At 47.1% G+C, this 15,670-nt stretch overlaps 1 protein-coding gene across 4 annotated transcripts in view; it reads left to right on the plus strand.

The window, feature by feature from the left end:
• Window positions 1–5,482: 5,482 nt before the first annotated feature.
• The window catches only part of GUCY2D (guanylate cyclase 2D, retinal), a 48,827-nt gene continuing 38,639 nt past the window's right edge, over window positions 5,483–15,670 (plus strand). For 2 of the 4 annotated variants that reach the window (XM_083472504.1, XM_083472508.1), the window contains exon 1: window positions 5,483–6,725. The gene's annotated coding sequence lies outside the window, so the exon portion shown is untranslated. The other 2 variants (XM_083472507.1, XM_083472505.1) reach the window with 2 other exon arrangements.

Below are 15,670 nucleotides of genomic sequence, written 5' to 3' on the forward strand. Positions count from 1 at the left end.
GTCGGTTTCCGTATCTCTCTCTTTCTCTCTGTTTGGCTTCCTGCCACCCTCAAAGGAAATAAAAGCTATTCTCCTCCCTGCTCATGGCATTACCTTCCCTCTGCAGTATCTGTTGACATGAAGCAAAGACCCAACCCCTTTCCTTCCCATGGCAACATTTCTCTTGGAATCCTTGAAGTTTTTTCTGCCCCAAAATAAATTTGGGGTGCAGAATTCCAGGGAGACCAAAGGATGCTGTTTCTGCTGGTGGTTAGTTCAGTTCCGAGGCCATTTGTGAAATTCAGCCTTTCTCGTAGTCCTGGAATACACATAGCCGTCTTTTATGCTCCACCAGCAGGTTACTTTACTTAACAGTTCCGTTGATTTTCTCACAAATGGGTGTAAGATTGTGAGAGACACAAGCGCGTGCGCAGATATCCCCTGCTGATTTCCCCTCCAAAGGAAAACCACATCAACAAGCATGTGACGGGGAAAATAGCACACTTTCCTCTAAACACTGGAGACTTCAGTTCCAGAAGACTTTATTGCTCTAATCGGCATTTCCTAAAGCAAAAAACAGAGATCCTCCCTGGACGGGTGTGTGCTGGACGCCCAGAGGTGAGAGGAGGCTTCCCTGGGGTCTGCTCTTAGCTATGAGGCTGGCTGCACCCCACTTCTTTCCCCATGTTTCTCCCCCACTTGTTTCTTTCAGGAAACCTTTTCTTGGATGTCAGAGCAGAAAAAAACCTCCTTTTGCATTCCTGTTTGTGCAGTTGCTGCTTGATGACTCCGGGGAGGAGTTCACAGTTCCCATCCGCAGAGTCTTTAAGCAGTTGGAGCCTTGGCAGTTCTCCACGGAAAGCGACATAATTCACACGGCCCACACTTTCACAGGTCTTCTGGGTGCAAATGCCGCCTACCTGTTCTGAGTGCTTTTTGCAGGTCTGCTTTCAAACATAGCTGCCCTTAAATGCAGACCTCCCAAGCTCTTCCTTTGAAACACCCCCCTCCTCGTATGATAGAAATGGAAGTCTTACGAAGCTACCCCAGTGGTGGTGGTGGGGCTCCACACATCAGCCCCACGCCCCATCCCTACAGCCAACAGTGTTGTCAGCCAAGCTGTAGGATGAGCCATGGAGGCACCAGCAACACCCCAAGGCTTTTGCAACACAGGCGGCCTCCAGATTGCAAAATCTCTTACCTGTGCTTGATAACTGCTTCCCGCCTGTCCTTGCCTCCAGTTAACTACCCTTTACCTCCTTTGACATCTCTGTTAACCCCCTCATTGCTTGTCAGTTGTTGCTTCGTTTGCACAGAACACACAAGCAAGACAACTCAAATGTCCGGACTAGAGCGTTCTCGGACTCTGTTCTCCTCCAAGCCTTCCTCGGGTTGCCATGCAAAGGAAAGACGTATTCACCTGCCGGAATCCTCTTCTCAAAATGTCCTGGTCATCGCTGTGCATTGGAGACTGTCTCCTGCTGTATTGCTCCGCTTCCTGTTGTGTAAGCCTTCGCCTCTCTCTCTTCTTTTCCTCCTCCCCAAATTCACACCAGCACCCCATCCTTTGCACACGCCCCCCCCCAGCACACTTAACTATGCACACCTAACTTCACACACTCCACTCTTACAACCAGCCTTCATCCCAAGATGCTCTCATCTTCCTGACTTGCCACATCTGAACCTCCCAGGCTGTGGACTGCAAACCTCGCCCCCCCCTCCCCGGGCACCCATGGACACATGGCTGTCATGGCCTCTCCCTCCCTCCCCGCTCTCCACCTTCCCCCTCCATGAGAACCTAATCTGATTAGCTGTAAGAGACAGCGAACGTGGATTATGGGTTTATAAAAAAAAATAAAATCCAGCCCCCTCCCCCTCCTGATCGCGCTGCTCCCCCCATGCCAAGCACCAGCCTTGACAGATCACGAACACCCAGGTATTACAGCTCCAGTGTCTTGCTCTTGGACCTGAGAGGGACCCAGCACCCAGTGGCCACCGGTGCCCCATATTCCCTGTGCCCCACAGGGAAGATCTGGGGCGGGGAGAGGAGCTCTGTGGTGCCGGGACAAACCCCATTTCTCCAAGCCGGCGTCCCTGAAACGGATGGTGAACTCGGGGGTTGACTTTTGGCATTTGCCTTTTGTTGGAGTTGCTTCATCGCTATCGGGTTCCTGGTTTTCGTTTTCCCTCGGATTTAGCGGCTTCCCTCGGATTTAGCGGCTGGGATAGAATTTTTATTTTTTTTTGCTTCGGTTTTTCGGAAGCGCTGGAAGTAGCTTGCGGACCAAGTCTCGGTAAGAGTGTGGCGCCTGTAGGCTGATGAGTGTGGTGTGGCCATGCGTCCCCGGATCGGGGCTGGAGAAGGAACCGAGAACCCCCGCCAAACCCTTTGTGGTCCCCCCAGCCCATGTCCTAGTGGGTTAAACCAATCAAGAAAGCAGTGGGGGGGTGACAGAAGGTCTGCTTTTAGGGTTCACGACTGGGACAAGAGTTCAGTCAAGGGAGACCAGGAGATGGAATATCTTCAATTTCCTCCTTTTCCTCATGGCTGCTCCTTTGCCTGTTTCGTTGCAGTGTCCAATGTTAGGTGCTGTGAGAAAAATGGAGCATGTAAAAGAGAAAGGAGGGGGGATTTTTATTAGGAGGTGTGTGATGAGCAGGTGGGGGAGAGTAGACCAAAAGGAACCAGAGGGGACAAGAATTGAAGGAGGGGACTTTGGTGGAAGAGAGTGAACATTGTGTTTCGTGGATCCTGCAGGAATTTGGCTCAGTGATGGAAAATGTGATGCCCGGCATTGTATATTTTGGAATAGGATGGGAACGGGGATAATCTCCCTAGTGGTCATTTTCACCTGTTGGGATTGGGAGAAGTCAGTAGATGCAGTTGGTGGGCTTGGACCAGCCAAAGTTAAGTCACGCTTTCGCCCCATTAAAACAAATGGGATTTAGAAGTTCTGCTGATTTATCGAGATGACTAAAAAGCATGACTAGTTCCTGCTGAATCGGAGCTAGTACAGTTCAATTGTTCTGCTTTGCTTCTCTTCCTCCCCCCCCCCCCCCGTCTCCCCGGCCATGATCTTGTAACTGTCATGTTGGGGGAAGCGGAGAAGGGATTAAGCCAACCCTCACACCTGTCTGAGCTTCGTGTAAGAAGCTCATCTGGAGGTGGGGGTGGCAACTGTGCAAGAGAGCCTTATAACTTTTGAGTCCCAGGGTTAAACGCTATAGCTGCCATCTCTCTTGCTGGGAACGTTCCAGAAGGAAGGAGGAGCTTGGGAGGAGAATTAGCATAGGTGGCAGAGAGGCAGTTCGCGGCTCGTTCTGCATGGGGGGCATCCAGAACACACTTTTGCCGTGAAAATTGGCCGTGTCCCCATGTGCTGCGATGGTCAGTCTAGGCTGTATCCAACCAACTTTTAACTCTGAGTAGAGCCATTGAAATCAACGAACCAAAGCAAGTCATGTCCATTGATTTCATTGGGTCTGCTCTGACTAGGGCCAACATTTGTATACAACGCCGTGGGTCTGGATTATACCATTTTAGGTGGAGCTTGTATGATTGGATGCCCCCCTCCCAGTTTTTTATACATAGAAATCCACTCTAACCATTCCCTGGACAGGTAGTTCTCTATGTACTGGAAAATTTTGGAATTGTGAGACCACATTTGGACTTGGAGGTGGTTCTGTTTCAGCACAGACCAGCAGAAAACGAGCCTTAACCTTCTGTCTCTGTGGCTGGGCTCCTAAAAGTTAGGGGTACCAAGGAACAAGCCTCAACCGACGGCGCTTGTTTGTACCTCCCGCCATTTGCTTCGAAGAGAGAGACCTTGACAGCCGGCCATTTTGCCTTGAGTCAACGGGTGGAAGCGGCAGGGTCGGTTTTGAGGGCGTGCTTTCTGACTTTGCAGCATCAAAAAGAAAAGGAAGATTCAGGCAAAGAGTATCCCAACACTTTACTCCAAAGGGGAATAGCTGTATTGAAAGAAACCTTGATTTGAAAGGTGCTTGTCCAGCTGTGGCCTCCCTTTAGTTCTTATAGTTAAGAAACAGGTTTTTAGAGTAGGTGGAGGCAACAGGAGAGAGGCGGTTGAGTTTTCTGCTGGAAATCTCAAGTCATTCCTTCTTATTTCCCTTGTCTCCTGTTCCAGTCCATGCTGTTGAAATCTTCTGGTCCTCTGTCCCTTAACATAATTCTTTTCCTGTGATTCTTCCCATTCCTGTAATTGTTACATTGCTGATAGCCATCAAAATAATCTGATTTCTCCTTTCATCAAAGCCGTTATTCTTCTCTTCTATATCCCTGTGCCCCTCACTTTGCTCTGTCCCTCTCAGCCACATGACTTCAACTTTCCTTCATCTTGAATGTCCCACTTCATCAACCCTCCATCTTTTTATTGAGTCTTTCTGCATCTTTCGATTCCTTGTAGGGCTGGGGAAGAAATATGCAACAATATGCAGACCAAAGGACAGCTCTCCTTTGGAATTTGCACTTCTCTGAATATTGCAATAACTTTTTTCCCCAACCAAAAAGAGGTGTGTCTTAGGAGGGAAAGTTCATATTCATTCACATGTTGCTGAAAATAGCATACAGAAATGCACATGTTAAAGGAAATTGGTTATAAGAATTCACTATATTTGGGAGGCAGGAACTGCTTACAAAAAGATGTGTATTAGGCGAGACGCTGATGAATTTTCGTGGGGACTTTTAAAAAAATATATCCTGCAAACATGTGGCGATGTGTACTGAAGACTGGAAAATGAGAAACAGAGAGAAACTTAACTGAGAGACTTGTCCGCCCACTAATTTCATGTTAAATGCCTTCTTCCACTCAAAAGCACCCCAGATACATCACCCAGTCATCACATTCTCCATTTTGACTTCTGACTTCTCTGTATTTGACCAGCCTCTGTGCTCTTAATAATTGGGATTGTCTTGGATCTAGTAGGATTGATTCATGTCTGGCTGGTGCTAAAGCAGGGTTTTATTACCAGTGCCCTTAATTTGATTATAAACTTGATGCATTCCATTAGCATGCTCAGAGCCTCACTGGATCAGGATGGAGACCCATCCACTTCACCATCCCCTTCTCACAGTGACCAGCGAGATAATTCCTAAGAAGGCTGCCAGCAGGACCTGATGGAAACAGCCCTTTCCCCACTTGGGATTCCCAGCAGTGGATGTTCAGAGGCACACCTCCTTCTCTGATAACCCTCCAAACATCCAGTTACAGATAGATAGCCATTCTGGTCTGCCATAGTCAAAATAAAAAAATTCCTTCCAGTAGCACCTTAAAGACCAACTAAGTTAGTTCTTGGTATGAGCTTTCGTGTGCATGCACACTTCTTCAGATACACTGAAACAGAAGTTGCCAGATCCTTCTATATAGTGAGAAGGTGGGGAGGGGTATTACTCAGAAGGGTGGTGGGAATGGGAGATTGGCAGATAGCTGAGATGAGCTATCTTATTTTTGGAAATAATTCCTGGAACCCAGAAAGAATGCTCTCATGTTCAGATGTCGCACGCTGCATCTTTTAAACTTGAAATGCTCCTGTATTTCAGAACTTGGTATATACGTACATCTCTGTCTTTGTGTGTGAGAGCGAGCCAGTTCACAAGAACTTTGATAGTGTTCTGCTCCAACTGGGTCAAAACTTGGGCAGAGAGGGCAAGTTAAACCCCGCCATGCCTGGGCCAATGACAGACGGGGGTCAGAAATTCATTGACGCCGGACAGGAGTAAGTGGAATCTGAAAAGCAGAATTTAGGAGAGAGCTGATGTATGGAAGTGAAAGCTGGACCATAAAGAATGCTGATCGCCGAAGAATTGATGCTTTTGAATTCTGGTGCTGGAGGAGACTCTTGAGAGTCCCATGGATTGCAAGAAGATCAAACCTATCCATTCTGAAGGAAATCAGCCCTGAGCGCTCACTGGAAGGACAGATCCTGAAGCTGAGGCTCGAATACTTTGGCCACCTCATGAGAAGAGAAGACTCCCTGGAAAAGACCCTGATGTTGGGAAAGATGGAGGGCACAAGGAGAAGGGAACGACAGAGGACGAGATGGTTGGACAGTGTTCTCGAAGTGACCAGCATGAGTCTGACCAAACTGCGGTAGGCAGTGGAAGACAGAAGTGCCTGGCGTGCTCTGGTCCAGGGGGTCACGAAGAGTCGGACACGACTAAACGACTAAACAACAACAACAACAGGAGAGAGCTTCCATGCTTGAACATTCACGCTGATGCTGTTCACACACAAAACTTGGGCAGAGGTTATACAATGCCTCCTGAACATTTATCCTGAGGTTTGCGACACCAAGGTTACAAGTCCTTGTCAGCTAGTGGCTGATACCTCACACTTTCCAGTGCACTTTTCTGTCACTTTTTGGGGGGGTGGGGTGGGGAACTCTCTCCCCAAGAACCCTTTACTCATGAGTAGCTCTACTTTGGGCTCTTAGGCACACACTCCTTTGCCAGCTAGCCTGAATGTCTTTGCTCTCAAATTGAGAGATGGTTCGTCTGCTCCAGAAGAGTTAGGGACCTAACCCAAAAGTCCTTTGGAAACCTCTCTAGAGACATGTTCCAGGGGTCTGGTCTCTCTCTGGACGCAAAGGTCTTCTGATCATTGCCAGAGTTGGACTCTGTCTGCTCAAAGGGATCTCCTGGCTCAGGGCATCCTGGGGCTTCATCGGAGGAAGTTACCCAGGGTGGGACAGGGTCCAGCTTGACAGGTTGTCAAATAAGCGAAAAGGTAAATGCAACTATTAAGATTTGTATTCCCTGCATAGTGCAGAAAAGGGGATGGCTGGAAACTTTATTATGCATTGGCAGGAGTCAATTTCTCCATGGGTTTTCTGTACCTGCGATATTGGTGATGACGATCTAGTCTCAAATGTTGTAAAAGTCATGGGCATTTAAATTCTCCAAGTGTAGGAATGCCTCTGCTACAGATCTTGATCTCTGCTATTATCTTTTTGGAGGACAGGTAACTGAAATTGTACCCATTTCACGCTCTGCAGTGAAGCCGCAGCAAAGTGCAATGGGGCAGGGGAGGTTCTTGCAGAGAAAGGAGGAGCTGTTTTGATGTCACCAGCGTAACGGTCTGGGTAAAACAAGGTCGCAGAGGTGAGGATTAAAACTCCCTGAAAGTATCCCCATTTATCTAGCACACTTAGAATGTGGATCAGAGGCGGTTTAGAAGGGAGGTGATGCCTGGCTAAGAGGGACCAGTAAGCTAGATCCAGCGGAAGTCAACCCCAAATGTGAGATGGGCCAACTAAAAGAAATATTTCCCCTTCCCTTTGTTTTGTAGTTTCTGTCTGAGCATAAAATTATAATATTATATGCGTGATTTAAAATTGCGGTGTGTGTGTGTGTCAGATTTGTCTGTTTTAGTCTGAAGGTTGTTGTCTCTCATCTTTCTGTTGTTCTTTTTGTGCAGTATTTCATTTACTGATTAGATTTCTTACCTGTTCTTCAGAGTAAGGCACCAGGACAGATTACAAGAATCTAATATACAATTATAACACTATTTTTGGATGGGGGACTGCATGTTGTGATCCCTACATTGTAGGAGGTTTGACCCTTGGGATCCGTTCCAACCTTAAAATTAGATGATTCTATGTTACAAACAAACAAACAAACAAACAAACAAACAAACAAACAAACAAACAAACATGTAAACAGTTCCAAATGCAATAGGTAAAGGTAAAGGGACCCCTGACCATTAGGTCCAGTCGTAACCGGCTCTGGGGTTGCGGCGCTCATCTCGCTTTATTGGCCGAGGGAGCCGGTGTACAGCTTCCGGGTCATGTGGCCAGCAGGACTAAGCCGCTTCTGGCGAACCAGAGCTGCGCACGGAAACGCCGTTTACCTTCCCGCAGGAGCGATACCTATTTATCTACTTGCACTTTGATGTGCTTTCGAACTGCTAGGTTGGCAGGAGCAGGGACCGAGCAACGGGAGCTCACCCTATCGCGGGGATTCGAACCGCCGACCTTCTGATCGGCAAGTCCTAGGCTCTGTGGTTTAACCCACAGCGCCACCCGCGTCCCTATTCCAAATGCAATAGGGCAGTATAACTGCAACGAAAGAGGTGGTCCCCGCAATGCAAAATACCTAAACTGCCAAAGACCAAGATAAAGAGGTGTTCATTTTCAGCACACACTGAAAGCTATGCAGCTAAGATGCTAAATGCACTTCTGTGGGGAGGGTGCTGTTCCCTGCACTATGCAGACATGCACTGTGACTCTTTACCTTTCGTTCATGTGACTGCAGCCAATTTATTCAGGATTGCAGTCTTTTCTTATCCTGTTCCTCCCACACTCCCTTATGTAGGCGTGCATTCCTTGCAAGGGAGGCCAGGAAAAAATCACTGTATATAATAACGGCAATTATTTTGCACGGGACATTCTCTTCGTTTAAAACAGTCAGCAGAATCGAGTGGCAAAGCCATTCCCAGACTCCAGCACTTCAGGCAACTGGTGGGGAGTTCTCTATGGGGTATGCCCCGCGGAGGACCTTAAGGTCCACAAATGACAACACTTTGGAGGTCCCAAGTTGCAAGGTGGTTAGATTGGTCTCAACTAGGGCCAGGGTCTTTTCAGTACTGGCCCCAACTTGGTGGAACGCTCTGTCACAAGAGACTAGGGCCCTGCGGGACTTGACATCTTTCCGCAGGGCCTGCAAGACAGAGCTGTTCCGCCTAGCCTTTGGTTTGGACTCAATCTGACCCTTATGTTTCCCTCCCCTTATGGTTTTGAACTACGGGCTACTATTAAAATGAGGCTGCATTTTCAATTGCATTTTAACCTGTATTTTAAATTGGTTCCCCCCCCTTCCCTATTATGTTTTTATTGTGATTTTACTGGTGTTAGCCACCCTGAGCCCGGCTCTGGCCGGGGAGGGAGGGAGGGGTATAAATAAAATTTATGATGATGATGATGATGTCAGGACTCTCCTACAAATCCACACCCCTCTGAATACAGGAAAACAGCATGCTCCACTGTAGGCAAGGCTAAAATCCTTGTATACTCATAATAGCTCTGCAAGTGGGAGTGGTCTTTGGGTTTTTTAAAAAAGGTGTGGGATTATTAGCATTTGATTCTCTTTTGTATATACGTAAATGGCCTTGTTGTGAGGGTGAGAGGCACAAATACAAGATGGGGGACACCTGGCTTGAGAGCAGTACATGTGAAAAGGATCCAGGAGTCTTGGTTGACCACAAACTTGACATGAGCCAACAATGTGACGCGGCAGCTAAAAAAGCCAATGCAATTCTGGGCTGCATCAATAGGAGTATAGCATCTAGATCAAGGGAAGTAATAGTGCCACTGTATTCTGCTCTGGTCAGACCTCACCTGGAGTACTGTGTCCAGTTCTGGGCACCACAATTCAAGAAGGACACTGACCAACTGGAACGTGTCCAGAGGAGGGCAACCAAAATGGTCAAAGGCCTGGAAACGATGCCTTATGAGGAATGGCTAAGGGAGCTGGGCATGTTTAGCCTGGAGAAGAGGAGGTTAAGGGGTGATATGATAGCCATGTTCAAATATATAAAAGGATGTCACATAGAGGAGGGAGAAAGGTTGTTTTCTGCTGCTCCAGAGAAGCGGACACGGAGCAATGGAGCCAAACTACAAGAAAGAAGATTCCACCTAAACATTAGGAAGAACTTCCTGACAGTAAGAGCTGTTTGACAGTGGAATTTGCTGCCAAGGAGTGTGGTGGAGTCTCCTACTTTGGAGGTCTTTAAGCAGAGGCTTGACAACTATATGTCAGGAGTGCTCTGATGGTGTTTCCTGCTTGGCAGGGGGTTGGACTCGATGGCCCTTGTGGTCTCTTCCAACTCTATGATTCTATGATTCTATGATTCATGGAAGCAGAAGCAAATTCATGAGGTCCTGCTCTCTTAATACCTTTCAGTGTGTGCGTTGGGAGGAGGTATTTTTGGTCCTACTCGTGTCCAGTTGGTGTAGCTGATAATATGCTGGAAGAGCATTGATGGCTATCAATGCCTGTCTCTCAAATTGGTGAATACATGTGTGGAGTGCAAAAGGGACTCTGACACTTTCTTTCTTTCTTTCTTTCTTTCTTTCTTTCTTTCTTTCTTTCTTTCTTTCTTTCTTCATTCAATTAATATCCCACCCTTCTACCCAAAGCAGCCCATGGAGGCAAACACATCATCAGAAAAACAAAATAATTAAAAACATTCTGACAACAATCAAATCCTCTCGGCCACTGATTTCAGCATTGCCATATTTCAGGCGTCAAATGCCTGAGGAAACAGGCGTTTTTAGATTTCTCCTGAAAGTCAGTAATGAGGGAGATGGGCACACCTCACCAGGGAGGGCATTCTGCAAGCAGGGAACCCCCACCAAGAAGGCTCTGCCGTGTGCCAGTGCAGTCAGGGCAACCCCCAGTGGTGGCACCACAAACAAGGCATCACCTCCTGATCACAGGGTCCAGGATGGTTAATATCCTGGCATGTGCCAGAGAATTGCATTAGAAAACAATCATGGCTAGATTTGGATTTGACCTCCCTTTGGCCCTTTCAGATAACTTCTATTTAAAAAGTACTTTCTAAACATGTTTTTAATACTGTGTTTTAAATAGAACCTACCCTGGGACCTTAGGGGAAGGGCGGGTTAACAACAACAACAACAACAACATAATTGGAAAAGCCAAGTAGCACTATACTATCTGATAAATATCTGTACACTACATATGATAGACATCACCCCCCCCAAAAAAATTGCATATGTGTGTAGCTAGTTGTTCATTCTTGTTCATTCATTCATTGGGGGGGGGGGTGTTGTGTAGTGCTGTAGGGCAGTGTTCCCCAACCTTGGGCCTCCAGCTGTTTTTGGACTACAATTCCCATCATCCTTGACCACTGGTCTTGCTAGCGAGGGGTGATGGGAGTTGTAGTCCAAAAACAGCTGGAGGCCCAAGGTTGGGGAACACTGCTGTAGGGCACCCCTCCATTCTGCCTTTTGAAGATTAAATAAAAGGGTATGAACTCCTAAACTCTTCTGGATAGTGTGCTTAAGAGAAGTGGAACAACTTCTTGTTCTTGTTGCAATCATGTCATAGGTACCATCCCATAGCTACCCACAAAATTGGTGCAACAAACATCCACCCCACATGTATTATCACAATAGCTGCTGTCTGTCTGTCTGTCTGTCTGTCTGTCTCTCTCTCTCTCTGTGTGTGTGTTTGTGTGTGTGTGTGAGAGAGAGAGAGAGAGAGAGAGAGAAAGAGAGATTTCTCATCTACAAAGGGTCTTGGAGTAAGTAGGAAAGTTGATTTCTCATCTTGTGATATAGCTTTTGACTTTAAACACTATGCTACTAATGCATTTTGAATATTAAGGTAAAGTAAAGGGGCCCCTGACCATTAGGTCCAGTTGTGACCGACTCTGGGGTTGCAGCGCTCATCTCGCTTTATTGGCCGAGGGAGCCGGCGTACAGCTTCCAGGTCATGTGGCCAGCATGACTAAGCCGCTTCTGGCGAACCAGAGCAGCGCACGGAAACGCCGTTGACCTTCCTGCAGGAGCGGTACCTATTTATCTACTTGCACTTTGACGTGCTTTCGAACTGCTAGGTTGGCAGGAGCTGGGACCGAGCAACGGGAGCTCACCCTGTCACAGGGATTCGAACCGCCGACCTTCTGATCGGCAAGTCCTAGGCGCTGTGGTTTAATCCACAGCGCCACCTGCATCCCATTTTGAATATTAAGGCCCATAACAAAAAGATTATGTGAAAACAGTCCCATCTCCAGTGGTGGCTCAGAAGATCTCCCTCTAGGGCAAAGACATTTCACAATGTCTTGGGACAATTTATGGCCAAGCTGCTCACTGTATGTCCACCCTACTTAATTTTCTCCACATGCGTTATGTACCTGAGTGCACAACCTCTTGGAGGAGTTACAGGGCAGCCGGTGGTGGAAAGATCTGCCAGCCATTTTCCTCTCTCCTACCACCTGTTTGGTGCAACTTCATGCAAGATTTTCTCCAGAGCTTTGGTCATTTCCCCATGGAGAAGGCATATGGGGCTTGCATGCATGGAGTGATTCTCATTCAGTTGCCCAAGTCTGCTTCCCACAAGCACAGCAGTCTTCAGCATTTTCAGTCCTTGGACCCACACTTGCTTTTGAGGACCTATTTCTCCATTTTCACCATATATTTGTATGGTGGTAGTACTGCTGTTGTCACCCACCTCAGATTAGACCGCCACTCACCAGTTGAAGACCAGTGTACTAGCCTCCTTAGCTCTCCTTTGCTGTATAATAATAATATAATAATAATTTATTATTTATACGCCGCCCATCTGGCTGGGCTTCCCCAGCCACTCTGGGCGGCTTCCAACAAAATATTAAAATACCGTGATGCATCAAATATTAAAAGCTTCCCTAAACTTTTAATCTGTTGTCTCTTGCCATTCCTTGGTAAACATAAAGCTTTTAGAAACTGTCCCATGTCCACATCTCACATCACAGTATTCTCCTTTCCCTCCCGAAGACACCATTTTTGGAGAGTGAAATTTAGCCCTGGGGTCTACTGATGGAGGTCCCAAATAGGAAATGCTAAACAGAGTCTTTAGTGAAGCTATAGAGAATATGTGTGGCCTTGGAGGGCCAAGGAACGATTGCATCATGCGCTCAGGGGTTAGTAAAATACTTATAGTCATCCATCAGGACACATGCGATGGCTTTTAGTAGGGTTGTCAAATGTCTGGGATTTAGCCGGCGGAAATCAGCAAAATGTCTGTTTGTTTTTCCTAGAAAAAGCTCAGCAACTTTTTGGCAACTCTACTTTTAGCCAGTCAAAAGCTTTCGGCAAACTTGAGCTTACATATGGATTGGAGATATATAGCAGCCCAGAGGCCAGCTGCATTACTTCATAAATTTAGGGATAGTGCACATGTGGGAAATTTTCCATTCTTGTTCCTGTCCACTCACAATATTCTTAGTCCGTTTCTTTGTGGTTTAAGGTGTTTCCTGTTGTCTGTTTCCAGGCGCAAGACCTTAAGCAATGTATATATCTTAAGTATAGTGGTACCTCAGGTTAAGTACTTATTTCGTTCCGAAGGTCCATTCTTAACCTGAAACTGTTCTTAACCTGAAGCACCACTTTAGCTAATGGGGCCTCCTGCTGCCACCACACGATTTCTGTTCTCATCCTGAAGCAAAGTTCTTAACCTGAAGCACTATTTCTGGGTTAGCGGAGTCTGTAACCTGAAGCGTATGTAACCTGAGGTACCACTGTATACTAAAGGCAGACCCTTAGTTACCAACTTCATTTCTGCCAACCAGTTACAAAACACTCCATTGCTTAAGCAAGCCGACTGCGATTCAAGGCCTGAAAAATAGATCCTAATAAAGCCACAGACTGCAATTGAATAATCTAGTAATGAAATTTCCCCCTTCATTTGTTCATCCACTCGACGCCTCTCAGTCAAATGTGTGATCTGTCTCCCGGGGCAAGTGTTATGGTCTGAGTTGACAGCAGGTGATATATCTGTGGCGATTTAAGGTGCAGCAGCTGAGTCATACAGGCAAACCGTCATTTGGGACTGCTTTCCAAGAGATGCATGTGTGGACTGGCTTGTGCATGAAACATGCCTTTCCCCCATAGGTCATGCCAGAGCCGCCATCTTTAACCTGCCAAGTTAAGGGACTTCCAGTAATTTGCCGCATCAGTAGAGCATAACCGGCGGACCCCCGAGGGGTTTATTGTAAGCACAGGATAATAATATCTAATCTACTCTGTTCTCATTTTCCTATGCGCTGCAGATGGAGTTAGAAAACGTAGCCCTAATAATCTACACATGCACGAACTTCAGTTTTCAAGCTGATGTGGCACTATGTGGCACTATTGTTATTCACGTTTTATACTTTATTTTATGCTGCTTTTTGTTGCATCAATTAAGTGCTTTAAATTTGTTGTTAGCCGCCCTCAACCCGGTTTTCTGAACCGGGAAGGTCAGGGTATAAATAAAAATTTATTATTATTTATTATTATGCAGTTTGGATTTGGGTTTTTTTTTGTTTGTCTTTAGGGCTGCCAGCTGATCAAAAGATACTTTAATTGGCTCAATTAGTTAATTCGCATTTGAGGAAACAACCGTTTTGAAACAAGACCTGTGCTTCCTTTGTTTTTTAAGGTGTTGCATCTTACAGGACCTATTTCCTCATGTGTGTGAGAGAAGGCGGAAGGCCTCCATCCTCCTCTAAGATGGCAGTGGCAGCTTTTACAAGTGCTTATATTAAAAAACACACACACCCCACTCCAGATTGAGATTGAATCCTGACAAGACAGAAGTACTGTTTTTGGGGGACAGGAGGCGGGCAGGTGTGGAGGACTCCCTGGTCCTGAATGGGGCAACTGTGCCCCTGAAGGTCCAGGTGCGCAGCCTGGGAGTCATTTTGGACTCACAGCTGTCCATGGAGGCACAGGTTAAATCCGTGTCCAAGGCAGCTGTCTACCAGCTCCATCTGGTATGCAGGCTGAGACCCTATCTGCCTGCGGACTGCCTCGCCAGAGTGGTGCATGCTCTGGTTATCTCCCGCTTGGACTACTGCAATGCGCTCTACATGGGGCTACCTTTGAAGGTGACCCGGAAACTACAACTAATCCAGAATGCAGCAGCCAGACTGGTGACTGGGAACGGCCGCTGAGACCATATAACACCGGTCTTGAAAGACCTACATTGGCTCCCAGTACGTTTCCGAGCACAATTCAAAGTGTTGGTGCTGACCTTGAAAGCCCTAAACGGCCTCGGTCCAGTATACCTGAAGGAGCGTCTCCACCCCCATCATTCAGCCCAGACACTGAGGTCCAGCTCCGAGGGCCTTCTGGCGGTTCCCTCCCTGCAAGAAGTGAGGTTACAGGGAACCAGGCAGAGGGCCTTCTCGGTGGTGGCGCCCGCCCTGTGGAACGCCCTCCCACCAGATGTCAAAGAGAACAACAACTACCAGACTTTTAGAAGACATCTGAAGGCAGCCCTGTTTAGGGAAGCTTTTAATGTTTGATGTATCACAGTATTTTAATATTCTTTTGGAAGCTGCCCAGAGTGGCTGGGGAAACCCAGCCAGATGGGCGGGCTATAAATAATAAATTATTATTATTATTATTATTATTATTATATGTTTTAAAACTTGCTGGCCAGTTAACTGGGGCACTTGGGCTTATCAGAGGTCGACGCTGCCTTTGCTCCCTGACCAACGACTGCTGGCAGCAAAGCCATCATGGCCAATGCGGGGGACAGGACTGACCCCCGGAAGCAGGACCCCCATCTGTGGTGCTGTGCCCCTACTTCTCCTGCTGCGGCTTCTGGCAAGATCTCTTAGGAATCCTAAGAGATCTTGCCAGGAGAAGCTGCCGCCATGACCCTTGGAGCAGGAGCAGGGGTGCCGCCCCATGTGATTCTGCCGCCTGAGGCAGCCGCTTCAGGCTGCCTCATGAGCAGGCCGGCCCTGACTGGAACTTTTCTAGTCACTCAAAATCTCCCCAGCCCCAGTTGGTTTAAATATGACTAATTTATCCATTGCGGTTTGTGTTTCGAAACTGTGCTGGACGTCATCCCTGTTCCTCTGGCCACCATTTTCCTGTCAACACAAATGCAATTCTCCCTTGTAAAAGAGAGGAAAGATCCTCTTCTCCACAGACAATGGGCCTGGCTTACCAGGTTAAT

This window comes from Podarcis liolepis (assembly GCF_965112155.1).
Source record: "Podarcis liolepis genome assembly, chromosome: 13".
Lineage (NCBI taxonomy): Eukaryota > Metazoa > Chordata > Lepidosauria > Squamata > Lacertidae > Podarcis > Podarcis liolepis.